The sequence below is a fragment of the Eretmochelys imbricata genome, chromosome 3, assembly GCF_965152235.1.
Source record: "Eretmochelys imbricata isolate rEreImb1 chromosome 3, rEreImb1.hap1, whole genome shotgun sequence".
Lineage (NCBI taxonomy): Eukaryota > Metazoa > Chordata > Testudines > Cheloniidae > Eretmochelys > Eretmochelys imbricata.
Genome location: NC_135574.1, coordinates 3,692,313 through 3,699,291, shown reverse-complemented (window position 1 = coordinate 3,699,291; position 6,979 = coordinate 3,692,313). Strand labels below are relative to the sequence as shown.

Below are 6,979 nucleotides of genomic sequence, written 5' to 3'. Positions count from 1 at the left end.
GGGTTCCCAGAAGTTACCTACTACAGGACAGGCCTAACAAAGAAAATAACAGAACGCCACTAGCCGTCACCTTCAGCCCCCAACTAAAACCCCTCCAACGCATTATTAAGGATCTACAACCTATCCTAAAGGATGACCCAACACTCTCACAAATCTTGGGAGACAGGCCAGTCCTTGCCTACAGACAGCCCCGCAACCTGAAGCAAATACTCACCAACAACCACATACCACACAACAGAACCACTAACCCAGGAACTTATCCTTGCAACAGAGCCCGTTGCCAATTGTGCCCACATATCTATTCAGGGGACACCATCACAGGGCCTAATAACATCAGCCACACTATCAGGGGCTCGTTCACCTGCACATCCACCAATGTGATTTATGCCATCATGTGCCAGCAATGCCCCTCTGCCATGTACATTGGTCAAACTGGACAGTCTCTACGTAAAAGAATAAATGGACACAAATCAGATGTCAAGAATTATAACATTCATAAACCAGTCGGAGAACACTTCAATCTCTCTGGTCACGCAATCACAGACATGAAGGTCGCTATCTTAAAACAAAAAAACTTCAAATCCAGACTCCAGCGAGAAACTGCTGAATTGGAATTCATTTGCAAATTGGATACTATTAATTTAGGCTTAAATAGAGACTGGGAGTGGCTAAGTCATTATGCAAGGTAGCCTATTTCCTCTTGTTTTTTCCTACCCCCCCCCCCCAGATGTTCTGGTTTAACTTGGATTTAAACTTGGAGAGTGGTCAGTTTGGACGAGCTATTACCAGCAGGAGAGTCAGTCTGTGTGTGTATGGGGGTGGGTTGTTGGAGGGGGGTGAGGGAGTGAGAGAACCTGGATTTGTGCAGGAAATGGCCTAACTTCATTATCATGCACATTGTGTAAAGAGTTGTCACTTTGGATGGGCTATCACCAGCAGGAGAGTGAATTTGTGTGGGGGGGTGGAGGGTGAGAAAACCTGGATTTGTGCTGGAAATGGCCTAACCTGACGATTACTTTAGATAAGCTATTACCAGCAGGACAGTGGGGTGGGAGGAGGTATTGTTTCATATTCTCTGTGTATATATAAAGTCTGCTGCAGTTTCCACGGTATGCATCTGATGAAGTGAGCTGTAGCTCACGAAAGCTCATGCTCAAATAAATTGATTAGTCTCTAAGGTGCCACAAGTACTCCTTTTCTTTTTATTGTTAGCAGAATCATCTTTTGCTCTGACTCGAGTCTTTGCCAGACAAACTGAAGGTGGGAAAGTTTGGTTCGGAGCTGGCTCTTCTCTCGTGCTAAGGTAAGGCCTCCTGCCACTGCCTTTGTATCGGAGAGATGCTCTTCCGTCCATGTTCACAGACGATGTAGATTGCACAGTGAGACGCTGCAATGTCAGAATGTGCCAAGCATAAATATGCAGGTGCGGGTTTAACTCTGCTCCCTACGTATATCCTGGATTTTCCTATACTGGCTGCAGCTTGTGCTCTAGAATCTAAAGTTCCAATTCAAAACAAAATTAAGTCTCTAACTCACACGGTTGCAACCTCTCCGCCTCCCTCCCCAGAAAAAACAAAACAACCCACCTCCCAAAATAAAATCCACCCCCTTTAAAAGTGGCCCAATGTAAGCAGTGCAGGAGGTCTCCCGGAGTTTTCAGACAGCTTGAAACTGTATCTCCCTCAGACATGAACTGCCACATTTATCTGAATGAAATGTTGACTCTGAAACCTAATGACAATGTTGTAAATGTCTATGTTGTTGACTCTTTCTGCTGATCAAAGCAGGTTAGAAAGAAACGGGATGAACCTATTATGAAGGTCTCCGCAGTCTACAGCGAGTGGCATCTCATTTTGGCATTCTGTGTGGATGGGGTTTAGGAGCGAACCATAGCCCCACTTAAGCTAACCCCCTACCGAAATCTCCAGCACTAAAGTGTCTATGTATTTGAATTGAGTTGCATGCAGGCTTGCAGAAACCAGCTGACTCCCTACAGGAAATCTCAGCCCTTATGGAGAATGGGTACAGTTTAAAATGTAACCCTTCTGCCTGTCAGAGTTGGCCGCAACAAGGGCCGGGTTCAGTATCTAGGGGTTCCATACCAATAACACAATGCAAAACCGGCTCGAGCCCCCACCCAGTGACCTGGGACAAATATATACCACCCCCGCTGGGCTCCTCCAGGAGGCAATACTTCCCCTCTCGCAAGCACAGAGTCTGAGTGTAGCAAAAAGCCTTTTAATAACAGAGAGAAACAATGTGGCATTATGCTGGGGAAACACCACCAACAGGATTCATAACACAACCCATGAGCAAAAAACCCACCCCAAGCAAATTGGGGCATGTCCTTTCCCTTTGGTTCTTGAGTCCAGCAACCCCAAATCACCCAAAGTCCCAAAAGTCCAACGACCCAAAAGTCTCTGTCCCTGGTCAGGGCAGCCCCAGAGTTCGAAAGTTTACCTGCAGAGTTTTACCTCCCAACCTGGGTGGAGATTGGGGGGCAGGGGAGGGGGGCGTTAAGGGGCACCTTACATGGTCCAACACTGATGGCCGCTCCACTCGCTGTCCCACAAACTGCTCTGCTCCGCCAGCCGCTCCGCTCGCTGTCCCACAAACTGCTCCGCCAGCCGCTCCGCGTGCTACAAACGGCTCTACCATATAGCTTCAGACTCCCCCACTGTTTAACACAACACTCAGTGATTTCAGCTTGTAGTAGGGGAGCCTCAGGGCTGGTGCACCATTAGCCCAAGGTGAATTCAGCTCAGCAGCCTGTAACTAGACTCGTAAGGGAATCAAAATTAGCTCTGACATTCTACAGTAGAGAGAGGCAGTGCAATTAGCATGCAAGGACCTCACCAAGGGAACATACCACAAAGTATTAATACCTAACCCCAACCTCAATTCACAGAGCTTTGGAACCCATGTCCCTTGCCTAGCGAGTGTTCCTTAGTTCATGGCGAGTCCCTCCATCATAACAAAAGGCCAAGTACAGTTCCACTGTCCTTGATTGCCATAATCAGGGTAATAACAATTTATTCTTCCTGCCCCAATAACAGAGACACTGGGGATCCCACAGCAGCCAAAGTGACCATTTGGGCAGCTATGGTCTCATTCTAGGCGTGGTGGGTGTGCCTATGCAAATGAGATCAGCCCCTGAAATTCTTTTCCACAACTTGCCACACCTCACCACCAGATGTCAGGGTGGAGCTCATCCTGACTCTGCTTACATGAAGAATGGGTGCAGTTTCTAGGAAAGCAGAAGCCAACTGAAGTTAGAAGCAACTGCATGTCCGGGAAGCAAGTACAGACAGAGAGAAAGTGAAAGTGAACAAGCTGCACTGTGGAAAGCAAGCGGGAGGGAGGAGGCAGATGCAAAGCCCTGGAGAAAGAGGGTGCAGTCTTCTAATGCAGGTATTTTCCCCTGGGGAGGGGGAGGGAGGGGGAAGGTTCTCATGCCTGTGCCTATGGGGTTCTTGTTTGCCCCCTGCTCTTTCTCTCATGTATTCTCTGCTGGGTTAATGGGGCTGGGGAGGGGTCCCGTGGCCTTTCTGCTGCAGTTTAGGCCTGAGAACAAGGCTAGTCAGAGTCAATAAAGAAATCGGTGCTCACAGGAGCTCAGCGGAGCACAGGCAGGCATGGGCCCAGGAGCAGGCCCTGGGAGCAGGACGGACGCTGGGGCAGGCTGGGAGGGTGAGGGGCGATCAGGGCTCAGGAGCAGACTAGGTGGGAGGAGTAAAGTGTTGGGGAAAGGTGCTAGGGCCAGGCTAGGGGGAATGGCCCTGAGATCAGGGGAGGCGGGTCTGTATCATTTTGGGTGATGCCCAGAACGGATCCAAGTCCCCCTGACCCTGCCTAAGGCTCTGGCAGGGAGTTTGGGTGCGGGAGGGGATTTGGGGTGCAGGCTTTGGGAGGAAGTTTGGGTGTGAGAGGGGTGCTGGCTCTGGGCTGGTGCAGGAGGGGGTGCGGGCTGCAGGCTCTGGGAGGAAGTTGGGTGCAGGAGGGGGTTTGGGGTGCAGGCTCTGGGAGGAAGTTTGGGTGTGAGGGGGTGCAGGCTCTGGGTTGGTGCGGGGGGGTGCGGACTGCAGGCTCTGGGAGGAAGTTTGGGTGCAGGAGGGGGTTTGGGGTGCAGGCTGGGGCAGGGGGTTGGGGTGCAGGAGTGGGTGCGGGGTGTGGGCTCTGGGAGGGGGTTTTGGGTGCAGGCTCTGGGCTGGGACAGGGAGTTGGGGGTACGGCAGGGGTTTTGGGGTGCTGGGTGCGGGAGGGGGTTTGGGTCCTAGGTGTGGGCTCTGGGCTGGGACAGAGGGTTGGGGTGCGGCAGGGGTTACGGGGCTTGGGGCTGGGCTAGGGATGAGGACTTTGGGGTGCAGCAGGCAGGCTGCCTCAGGGCTGGGGTGGGGGGGCCAGAGAGGAGGACTCCCCCCAGCCCTCTCCCCACTGGCAACAGCGAGCTCTGGGGGAGCTGAATTTGCTGGAGCCCGGAACCACGGGCCCATACACCTCACCGCTCCTGCCTGAGATCATGGGCTGACCGGCAGAAAATGCATCCAGCAGCTGACTGGCAGAGCTGGGGGGGTGGGAGCAGAGCTGCGAGCAGGTTAGTGGGGCTAAGGGCCAAGAGGTAGGTCTGGAGCAGGGTGGGGAGGCCTCAGGAGCAGGTGGGGAGATAAACATGGGGGGCAGATTCAGGAGCAGGTTGGGGGGGTTAAAGGAGGGGTCCCAGTTCAGGCAGGTCAAGTGGGATCAATATGGGGCCCCAGGTTCAGGAGCAGGTTGGGGGGAGTTAATATGGGAGCTGTGGGTTCGCAGGCAGGTTGGGGATAACGGTGGGGCCCTGGGTTCAGGGGCAGCTGGGTGGGGTCTTTGCCCCTGGTTTCCATGGAACCAGGATTTTGCCCAGTACAATGTAGAGTCTTTGTATTCCTGTCCTCTCGGTGGCTGGAGCGAGGTTCCCCCAGGGACACAGGAGGGTTCATTGAATGGGTCTCAGACCTATTGTCAGCCTTTGTCTTGCATTTTGAGGGCCAAAGGCATCGCTAAGATCCTAGTAGCCCGTCGGTGTCGGTGGAGTTACACCAGGAGTGGGCGTGGAGGCCTTGTGTGCATGCACTGGGTGCCAGATCAGTGCAAATTGCACTAATTCCATACCATTTACACCTGGTTTCTGACCAGCAGCCACCCAGCCTGTCACCTTCCCCTCCATTTATAGCCTTGCTGAGCGTGGCCCAGCCACGTCCATTTACCCCAGGCTGCACTGGGCCCAACAGCTACATAGGAAACAAAATTAGCAGCTTTAGCAAATGGAAAAGTGTCTGTGTCCCCAGCTGGCTGCACCCAGGGGCAGCGAGTTATATGGGCCTGTGGTGCCGGGCTCCAGCAAATTCAGGGCCCGGGGGGCCCGGCTCCACCAAAGTTTGGGGCCGGGTCTCTCCCCTGGCCCCACCTGCTGCCCCCGCGTGCCTGACCTGGGCAGTGGGCGGCTGCCCCCTGCAGCTCCCTCGCCAGCTACAAGGGATCGGTGCCGGGAGCAGGCTGCGGCGACTGCGGAGGGAGGGGGGAGGAGGCACATGGCAGCCCCCACCCTGGCTGGACCTGCTAAGTAGCAGCCTGAGGGGACCTGGGTAAGTGTCATGCTGGGGGGGCTGGGGAGAGCCCCCCCCAGAGCTCGCTGCTGCCGGCAGGGAGAGGGCTGGGGGGAGTCCTCCTCTCTGGCCCCCCACCCCAGCCCCAGGGCAGCCTGCCTGCTGCACCCCAAACTCCTCGTCCCCAGCCCCATGCCCCGCACCCCGTCCCACACCCCAACCTTCTGTCCCAGCCCAGAGCCTGCACCCTGCTCCCCAACCCCCTCCCACACCCAGCACGCCGCACCCCCCGCACCCCAAATCCCAGCCCAGAGCCCACACCAAGCACCCAAACTCTCTCCTGCACCCCACATCCCCTCCTGCACCCCAACCCCCTGCCCCAGCCCAGAGCCCGCACCCAGCACCCAAACTCTCTCCCGCACCCCACATCTCGTCCTGCACCCCAACCCCCTGCCCCAGCCCAGAGCCTGCACCCAGCACCTAAACTCTGTCCCAGAGACCGCACCCCAAACCCCCTCCCAGAGCCATAGGCAGGTGCGTGTGAGGAGTGTAAGGGGGGGACTTGGACCCGTTCTGGGCACCACCAAAAATGGCACAAACCCGCCGCCCCTGGTTTCATAGGACAACGTGTCCCCGATAATTGGCGGCTGCCAGTGAACTTGTAACTCTCCAAGTCCGTTTGCAGGTAGTTCTCTGCTTGGACAAAGGCTGCAGCTACAGGGGGGATGGGTCCCGCCCAGTGAGATTCTCCCCTGCCAGCGGGGCAGGCTCAGGCCCTCGGCACCACTTACCCTCCACCTCCGGTTTTCACCCTCTGGGGCTGCCTCAGCCTCTCCCCACAGCTCTGGAAATGCCGCTGGGTAACCCAGGGCTGAAGGAACAACCCCATGGTTCTGGGGTGGGGAGAGCCGGGCCTGAGGCTGGCACCTCCATCCTCCAGCCCGCTAATTAATGCACCGGTCGCCCTGTGGTGAGCGGGGAGAGTGGCATCTTTTAACGGAATAAGCATTTGCTCTCGTCTTTGCCAAGCAAAGTGCACATGGTAAAGCGTGGTTCAGCGTTGACTCTTCTCTCCTCTTAGGGCAACCCTCCCTCCTTTGGCTTTGGACCAGAAAATCCATTTGCCGTTCAAAGAGCGCCCCTTGGAGAGGAGATTTGGCTGCACAGTGATGCACTCAAAACTCAGCACGTGCCCGACGCGAACAGGCAGATGCAGCTTTCGCTCCGCCCCCAACACGTAGCCGGGGGTTTTCTACATCTCGTGCTCCAGAATCAAAGTTTTAATTTAAAGCAAAATTCTGCCTCTCACTCTGAGCTTCGCAATCTGTTTTCATTTGCAGACCCCTAAAAAATGTCAGATGGAGGCGTGGACCCCTCTGGACATCTATTGTCTGTATCTA

The 6,979-nt window shown here is 55.0% G+C and overlaps 1 protein-coding gene across 2 annotated transcripts in view; it reads left to right on the top strand.

Annotated features, from left to right (window-relative positions):
• The first annotated feature begins 3,316 nt into the window (after positions 1 to 3,316).
• LOC144262484 (interferon-induced very large GTPase 1-like) overlaps positions 3,317 to 6,979 on the top strand; it is a 28,610-nt gene continuing 24,947 nt past the window's right edge. Inside the window, exons 1-2 of one of the 2 annotated variants that reach the window (XR_013345531.1) lie at positions 3,317 to 3,411; positions 6,661 to 6,913. The gene's annotated coding sequence lies outside the window, so the exon portion shown is untranslated. Of the gene's footprint in view, positions 3,412 to 6,660; positions 6,914 to 6,979 lie in introns of those variants that run through there. The other variant, XM_077812300.1, reaches the window with a different exon arrangement.